Source organism: Zonotrichia leucophrys, chromosome 1A (genome assembly GCF_028769735.1).
Source record: "Zonotrichia leucophrys gambelii isolate GWCS_2022_RI chromosome 1A, RI_Zleu_2.0, whole genome shotgun sequence".
Lineage (NCBI taxonomy): Eukaryota > Metazoa > Chordata > Aves > Passeriformes > Passerellidae > Zonotrichia > Zonotrichia leucophrys.
The window spans coordinates 50,098,017-50,107,608 of NC_088170.1; positions in this window are offsets into that span (position 1 = coordinate 50,098,017).

A 9,592-nucleotide genomic window follows, 5' to 3' on the forward strand; every position below is an offset into this window, starting at 1 on the left:
CGCCCCGCGCCGCAGCCAACCGCGAGGCGGCGGCGGGAAACACCTCCCGGGCCGCCAATGGCCGCCCGCGCCCCCCGCGCTTCGGGGAAATGCGCCGGTTATGGGAACTGGGCAGGAAACATGCCGGCCACCCAGCGGGGCAGGCCAGGAGGAGGCACTTGCCTGAACCTAATGCTGACCGGACAGGAGAGGAGAGGACTGTCTTTGTCAAGAGCCGTCAACTGTGAATATTCCTTGGGAGTTTGGAGCCTTTACCAGGCCACGAGCCTTTCCAATGGAGATGTTACAGAGATAACATACGTGTCCCTGTGTCGTCTCCTATGTTCCATGTTCTGCTTTGGCCATGAGCCTAGCGCTTAGAACACTCTGCTCGAAAGTTGAGGGCTGTGCTCGAAGTCGCAGTGTAATCTGAAACGCTGACTTGAAAACATGTGTCGAAAGCATCAACGCAAGCAAACTCGGGTTTCCAGGGCGAGCCTCCTTCAGCTTTTTACATTGGAAGATACTTTCTGTATATGGCTCCTTGTAACTGAAGGGTCTCACATCCGAGCCCCTCCTGAATGCCCTAACTGCTGTGATGGTGGTAAAAAATGTTTTTAAAGTTCCTGCTGTCTTTTGTGAGGCCCGGAACATGGTCTATGTAATATATGTCATGAAATAATTCATGCTTAAAGAGAGAATGTGTTTTTTAAGATTGTAAAATCCAAACGAGTCTCTGACCACAAGCAGCTCAGAGACAGATGTCTAGCTCGGAATGTCGAAATTCCTGAAGGCAGCAAGGGAACAATGCCCCGTTTACCTATGACTAGATGTGGCCAGCGCGATGATGTCATCCTCCGGGGTAATTAGGAGACACTCCAGAGTAATCAACGCTCGACTGATACCATCGATCGAGATAACAGAAGTCGCCAGAAAGATACATCTGAATACGCAATTTCCCCTGATGTGATCAGTGCCTGCCACCACTCAGGAAACAGCAATTGTCCAGCCCAGCACAGGGAAAGAAACTCTCATGCATATGCGGGGTTACAAAGGAAAGCGGCGCACCTCTGCTTCAGGCATAAAAAACTGTATAAAATAGCCTCGGGCATGTGTGAACAGAGGGAGGTCCGATGCGATAGAGGTCGGATCTCTGTTCGCCCAGCGCCGATACCGGGCTCGACGCTGTCTCTTTGGCTCTGGTGGTTTTGAGGACCATATTTTGGTCGCAGAAAAAGATAAATAAAATCTTTTCACATTTTTGATAATTTGGCTTTTCGATTGATCATTTAAACCAGTCTAGACACCAATAGGGTCGACTCCTGTACATGAGAAGTTGATTCCTAATGATAGAGGATGCACGGATATATGTAGGGCTATAGCTCTGGTGAGCTCTGCAAAACTGTATTTTACAGAAGAGTAGCGAAAAACTTTTTTTACCACCAAACCATTTCACTTTTAACATATTTCTCTTTGCAAGAACGTTTAGAGATTCCTTCATGTGTGTATAAAAAAGGCTTCACTTTTAGCTAGAACTCTATATACACTACTTTGCTTGGGGTCAAAGTATATGTTGTGTCATTTGACATTATTGAGTGCCACGGTGCCAGATTTCTGCCCGACCAGCTCCCGGCACCGACAGCACAGGTGGGCTGCCCCAGAAAGCTGTCGGATCCGGGGTGCAGCTGCAGGGTACGGCGGCTCTACGGCTCAGGTGGACTGCAGCCTGTGCCGAGGGTAGGGACAAGGATCAGGGAGAAGCCTTCTGTATGGTTTCCAAAGAAGCTTACTCCCCCACGCCCAGTGACAGAAAAGGCAAACTCACCACCATACATCAGCCTATAAGGGGGAGGAGGTCCCAGGAGAGGATACAATCTTTGACCAATTGGGAAAAATTGGGGGTGGAATACAAGGCCGGGAATACAATGTTTAAGCCAATAGGGGACTGCAGGGGAGGAGAGTAACTTCAACAAACCAATGGGGTTTCGAAGGATACAAAATTGATAGGGAAGTTTCCAGAAAAAGAGGCAGGCTTGGGGAAGGATTGGCATTCAATAGGAGGAGGAACAGGGAACAGACGGGCAGAGCTTTGAGGAGATTGGGCAAAACCAATAACACAGGGGGGAAAGGAACAATCCATCAATAATAAAATATGCTATAACAGTACAAAATAAGAAAGATTATAAGACTGACTGCTAGAAATGCATTACAATTAAAAAACACACTGCAACAATTGAGGTTTGTACATTCTAGTTTACTGATGCTTTCAGAATAGGAAATTAAGTTCTAGGAAATGAAGTTGCAGGATGGGCCAAAATAGTCAGCGCACCAAAGATCATCTTTCTTTAGTCACAGAGATATACTTGGTGACTCTGGCTTTACCCAGCAGCAAAACCCTGTGTGCAAGCAGGAAGAGCAGATCAAATAAGGACGTGGCTGAGATACTGCCAAAATGCCATTTGGAGAGTTGATTTCTGCCACAGATTTGTCATCCTTCTGAATGGAGATTGAGAATTTTATCAGCACCACTTGAATCTCTTCCTGCATCTAAAACAGACCAGGAGAATTGTTTTATATTTGAAGCATAATGGGTCCTCCAAAAGTTCCCATTATGCTTCAAAGAGAAAAAAGACAGCCTAAGGAGCCAGCATGGAGTCATGCTGTGACAATGTAAAGCCAGGTAAGGTGAATCCCACCTGCACTGTGCTGTGTTCCGGATATGGAAGACTGAATGGCTCAAAGGAAAAAAAAATCTGGAATTCTGTCTTTACAAAACATGCTAATTTGGAATTAGAGCTGTTTTCTGTAATAAATACCTTCTGGTCTGTGTGGATTGTGATTCCATTTGTCTGAAAAACCCTAATTATAAGTTCTAATTCTTACTCAGCTGGAATGCTTTTTACTCAGCACTGTGGGGGAAGTGCTGACTTCCATTATGGTAACAATAAACTCGCAGAACACATAGAGAGAGGTGGACTTCATAGATTTTGTTCTTAGACAGTCACGTATAATTCCTGAATCTGTTGAAGTCAATGAAAAACTCACACCAACTTCTGCTGGAATAGGGCTTCTCCCTAGGTCTCAAGTGAAAAAAGGATTTGGTGCCTTGAAGACATTATTGCAGACTGTGTACCTACTCTTGCTTCTGCTTTAATTCTGATTTTATACTGCAGAGATCAAGAAGTTCCAAGAAGCTTTCAGGCTTTCAGTCAGAATGAGGCTATTGAAAAACATGACCTTTTATTCAAAAGCCACTACCTGCAGTGGCTGTTGGCTGCCACTGTGAATACTGACCTCCCAGCAGAGTACTAGACATCACTGAACAGCACAGTGTTGTGTTCTCTACAGTCACGTAGAGAGTATATTTACATTCCTATTGCTCAGTGGGGAAAATTGCCTTCTCAGCATCCCCAAAGACCTTCTAATTTTAGTAACACCTAAGATGTAGTATATATGTGTTCTCATTTGTAAACACTAGAACTCACAGTAGCATAATTTATGTTCCTGTTCACTGTAAAACTTTGTTTTTTGCATTCACATTGCATACTCAGACTGCTGCATCAAATTGAGGTGCTTTTTTAAGCTGTTCTCATAATCCTTGAGACACCATGTAAGTATTTTTAAATGGCTCTGTAAATAAACCTAAACACAGAAGAAAATTATAGGCTGTGATGTCAGGTTAGTCAGCAAATTAGTGAATTGGCTGATTAGAAGACAGGTACCAGGTTCACTGCAAGAAACCACAGCAGGTCAGCTAAAATAACCTGACATACTTTCATTAAAATCTTCGTTTAATCTATTAATTAGACTTACTGATGCTCACACCAGTAGGGCATTCAAGTCAATAACAATCTACCATTAATTATAGATCCACTGAATGAATAAAATCAAAACTGGGGCCTTCTTTTCAGAGAATCAGGGGTTACTGCTTGAAGAGTCCCTTAAAGCAATTATTCTGTAGCTGCGTTAAAAGTGCAAACCTGCTTCTTAGGCTCCTTCAGCAAACAATGGTTATCACTGCCCCAGCTCCTGCAAGGGAGGTTTGTCAGAGAGAGCTGAACTTCTTCTGAAAAAAGATCACAACAAAACTCAACTTTTTTTTTTTTTTTTTGTACCATTAGTGTCTTTATCAATTGAGTTGTAGGAGAATGTGTATTGTTCACATTTTAAAACTGATAAAAATGACACAAAATTATGGTCCAGCCTACAATTCACATTCAGACCAGTGCCAGACCAGATGTTCAGCACTTCTTCACTGAAGTTTTTTTTTGCAAGAGTTCCTTATTCTTTATGGACTTTTAAAATTAGAGATATAAAAATTATTTGAACACAACCATGAAAATAGTAGGAAATATAGAACATGCACAGTGGCAGGTTCTAGATTAGCAAAACTATTTCTAAAGAACGAAATAAAACAGAACTGGACTGCCTTTAAAAAATAGCTATTTCTTTAATAAGAATACTTCTCATTCTTCAGTACAAGTCAGCAGTCTTAAACAACACAAGTTGTGTGCAGGCAGAAGAACAACGTGTATAGGGATGGGAAGAGTAAAAGGAGATGTCTGCTTAAGCCACAACTGCTGATTAAAAAAAACATGTGTGCTAGACTACTGTCTCAGTATGGTCGGTTTTGACATCCATTGAGAAGTACATGTTGGAGCGGGTCCTGAAACACAGGGTGTAAGAAAAATTTTACCAAGAACAACAATCAGATGTCCCAAAATAGATCCTCAATGTACTCCTGCACGTGACCAGAGTGACAGTATATCCAAGGGCCAGCTGGCTTTCAAATCACATCTAGGTAACTTTCTGGGTGTTACAGTAAGTGTTCTGGCACCATTGTTAACTGCAAACGAATATACATCAGGGTGAGATAACCCTAATTGTCCTGTAAGTGTGACAAGGCTTGCCTTGCCTTCCCGTCAATGTATCCATACAGATTCCCTTCACTCCACCATCCGGAAGAGCGCAGTGGAGACAAAAACAGATTTCCACAGAGAGAATATGAACTAGAACTAGACTAAAAATGTAATGCCATGAGGATTTTCCTATCTTGTTAATCCACCTGTTTTACTATGTGAATTTTATGGCCCAGTTTCTTTCTCCTTGCAGTCAATTCCATCTGCCCAGGACCCTGAGACAAAAACTGCTGGTTTTGTGTTACGCTTTAAAAATTACTTTTGTATGACAAAAATATATCATAAAACACACCACTAACTGAGGTACATCATCTTTCTGTGTAATTTTCAATCTTTAGATAATTGATCTATTGTGATTAAAAACACTATAGAGAAAATTATACACCCAGTGCATGACTGTATGTGAGCATGTTTATATGCACATATAACCACATGCATGTATATCTACTCATGCTTAGTGTCTTCATCTTCTTTGGGAAAACATTTAAACTACATACAGTGGATACATTTGGGCAATAAAAAATGTACTGAAAGCCACTGTGTCACTTAAGTTGTTTAAAAAGGATGAAAGGATTAAAAACTTTATATTGTGTTTATGAAATCAAATCTTTGTGTCTCACCCTTGTACATCCCATATCATAAGATAACAAATAGGACCATAGCAATTAAAGTTTGCCATTAAACCATTACCTGCATTTCTATTCCAACAACAACAATGAAATTTTTTAAAAAGCACAAAAACCCCAAACCAAACAAATACCAGCCCACCAGCCCTTGAGGTTGTAGCATGACTTAAATAGGTTGTTTCTGAGTACCTCTTTAATGAGAAAATGTAAATGCTTATCATTTTATCATTTAAAAGAAGAACATGAGAGTGAATCTAGACTGCCTTTGAGTTCATTAATTAAATATTTTTTGTCTTTGAGCGACCTCAGCAATTTTTAGTGATTGGGGTACTGTTTTAATGTAGATATAGTTCTGAGATTCATAAAGTTAGAGAGTTTTGAGAAAATGGTTAAAAAAGACAGGCCTTTGAGAGAAGTTTTGTGAAGATTGCTAATACAGCGAAAATGTAATGTGTTACCAGTGTGTCTGACTTTATTTGGTACATAGAAGAAAACACTCACTTATTAGGGTGATGAACATGGAAAACAGCAGCATGAATGACATTTACTGACTTGTAAGGAAATCTTTTTGCCACTGAAAGAGATTCTACTAAACAATCAAAAGCAAGGTGCAGAATGCAACTCCACTTGTTAATGGGCAATAACAAAGTAAAAATTTTCAGGAACCATTTTCTCTCTCTCTCTTTCAAATATGAGAAAGCAAACCACATCTCCAAAGAATTAAACAACAAACTTCACAATCTTTTTTGACAAGAGTGCATTGTTCTTCTGATGTAAGGACTTACAGCTTATATATTTGTTACTGTATGCATGAAAAAAACTCTACATGCTTTCCTTACAGCAATGCCCCTGGAGACTTCAACCTGTAAGATCCTGAAGGTGAAGATATATAACAAATACACAGTTAAACATACTTCATATGAGCTCTTTGAAGCATTTAACCATGTCCAATCTCCTCCCTTTCCTGAAATACCTACAGACATAATATAGTTAGTCTCTCCTCCACATACAACACTCAAAAATGCTTCAGTAAATTAGTGTATCAAGTACAGTCATACTGTTCCCTTGAGATCCAAGGGACACGATTCTCAGTTATACCTGCATCCTTTTAACCACTTTGGAATGTAGTGGGCTTCTAAAACCCTTCAAATGTATAGAAACAGCCCCTCTGAAAATAACCTTTGTTTAAGGAGTTTCTTTTCCTGATACACTACGGCAGTAGAGCTCCAGAGCATCCCTCTGCCCAGAGCCCTGTGCGAGGAGACAGAGTAGCGGGTGGGAAGCGGCGCAGGAGCATGACAAGATCTCACATGGCATCTGTGATCTAGGACTCTGCTCTGGTTTCCAGGCCTCGTGCAGAGTGCTTTGTACATTTACATAATAATCATGGACAATTTGTTCATTTCTCCATAATGATCATGGAGGAAAGGAAAAAAAAAAAAAAAGCAGGAGCCAAACCTAATGGTGAGAAAGCATCAGTGACACCTCATGACAAGCATCAGAAGCATCAGTGGGTGACAAGCATCAGTGGGACCCTGTCCCTATGTACCAGGAGGGACGAAAACAGGGCATGAGACACTAGAGTTTGTTTTCCAAAACAAAGTATAATATAATATTTTGGTCTACAACTGAATATTGTAATAATTTAGGAGAGTAGTTTGCCAGACTTGAGAAACTGTGGAGAGTAGGTGTTTTTGTAAATACATGCACATGTGTGTAGGTGTACAGTGTGTGCATGCAGAGTCCATCTTCTGAATTTTATTTAAGCAACACAATCCACCAATTTTGCTTTCCTGAAGGAAATCATGGTAATTAATAACAGAGAAATTAGCTGGAAATGATTCAAAGAATCATTTAGTTGGAAAAGGTTCATGATAATACATTATAGTTTATGTGTGATAACTGACAAGAGTGGCCTTCCTGAATATAGCAGAAAAAATGGGTGTAATAACTGTTCAGAAATAGAAGGGAAAAAAATAAATTACCAAAGTGAAGGGTTTTCCTGTTTTTTCCAATGTTCTCAAGAGAATAGTTCAAAGATTTTGATAATTCAATTTGAAATAATCTTGTTTCAGAAAAAATTAAACTTCTTTGTTTATTTAGAATTATTATTATCATTCCAAAATAAAACTACTTTGTTTTATAAGCAAAGGTTTTTAGAGTAAGAAATATGTAATTTTTTTGGGTTTTTAAAAAATATGGCATAGCCATGGAAAAACTCAGTAAAAATAACACCAAATCTGAGTTATTCAGGTTGATCCAGATATCTTAATATTGAAAAAGTAGTCTCTAGAGGGCAGGGAATATATTATTTAAGTGACAGGTCTCAGAAACCTCTGACTATGCTGAACTGAAGTTTATTCCATGCAATTCCTCTCTGACATAAAGCCAAGGGATTTAATTGACTTTCAGTGAACAAGCAGCTGAGGCAGTGTCAAGCATTACCAAGGGATGTTATGCTCTGCCAGTTCCAGTGAGAAAGCAGGGTACTCCAAGAAAAGAGGTAAAACACAAAGGACCACTGCAAAAGAACTTGTTGGAGTGAGTTTCAACTCTATCAGGTTATCCTGCCTTAAGAAAAAAAATTATTACTTGAGAAATTTAGAAATACAAAGGAATGTGACTTTTAATACCTGCATTGGAACAAATTCAATACATAGCATTGGCTGCTGGCTGGCTCTGGTGAAGAGCTCCCTCAAAGGGACCACTGTGCTCTGGAATGAGGATTTGGCAATAGGCAAAATTCTTGCCAGCAGCACACTGCTACATTCCTAGCAAGGTAATTACAGATAGTCTTTAGTGGCAGCCATAAATAGGATTTGTCAAAAACCAAGAAATGCTTTCCATGTGTAAGAGAGAAGGATGCTAGTTCTCAAAACATGTTGACAGATGGGATTTCTTGCCCATTTTCAACCAGGATATAATGTGTGTGTTGGGGAAAACATTTCCATTGCAATAGTTGAAAGTTCTGGTATGTATAGCTAATAAAATCCGTGTGCTGCCACTTTACCAGCTCTTCTCAGCAATACAGAATATTTCCACTTGATGGCACCAAATTTTTTTTAACCTTAGCTGAAAATAATTCTCTAATGAGATTTTGAATTCTGAGGAGGTAATCTGGAAAAAAAAAATTATTTTGTGCTTTGTTCTGAGCACATTTCTTAAAATCTGGACTTGTTTATAATAATTGTATTGAATTTCTTAGAGTGGCTTTGACTCTTCTATTTGGCAATGACAGTCATTCAAACTACCTATTTTTACTCCCCAGTGCTTAGAGAGTATCTTCTTTTAGTGAAGAAAGGGTTATAATATTGTTATAGGCCAGCTTCTGAATGTGGATGAATAATGTATTTTAAGATAAGTTATGTTTCTGGCCCAATCCTGGAAACTCCACATGCACTTTCTTGTTTCAAGAAAGAAAGGCACCTATTCAGATCATAGCAAAATAACAGCCAATTCTTTAAGGGCTAAGTACCAACTTCAATTCTTACTCTAAATTATCTGTTGCTTATTATTATTAATTACTGACTAGTGATTCTCCAATAGCCTTAAATACTTTAAAAATGTTTTTAAGCTCTGCTTAGTTATTCTGTTTAGGCACTAGGAGTGTAAATAAACAAAAATGTTGTTTCAATCGTTGTCCAGTCCTTGGGGATTTCACAATCTTCAGGCAATGGTCAGAATCATGTACAAGGTACCAGACAGCAACAGACAGTGTATTGGATAACATTACAGCAAACATCCATTTCTTGTTTCTCATCTCCTCTTGCAACAGTAAGCTGGGTGAGGCAGGGCTGTGTCTGTGCAACACCTGCAAGAGGAAGGGAGGATGAAGTGGTTCATGACTAAACCTCCCAGGTGCTACAGTGGCATGAATGATGTACAGAACCATCCATTCAGGTTCTACAAGTATTTTAGTCATGTATAATTATATCTGTAATATTTCTGTCTATAAAATAGAGAATGTGGTACAGCATTTGTGGTTTTGAAGGATGAGGGGCACAGTTCTCTCTAGGGAGAGAACAGGGAAGGAGGGGCAGAACAGTTTTGTGCATGTCCTCATCCAAA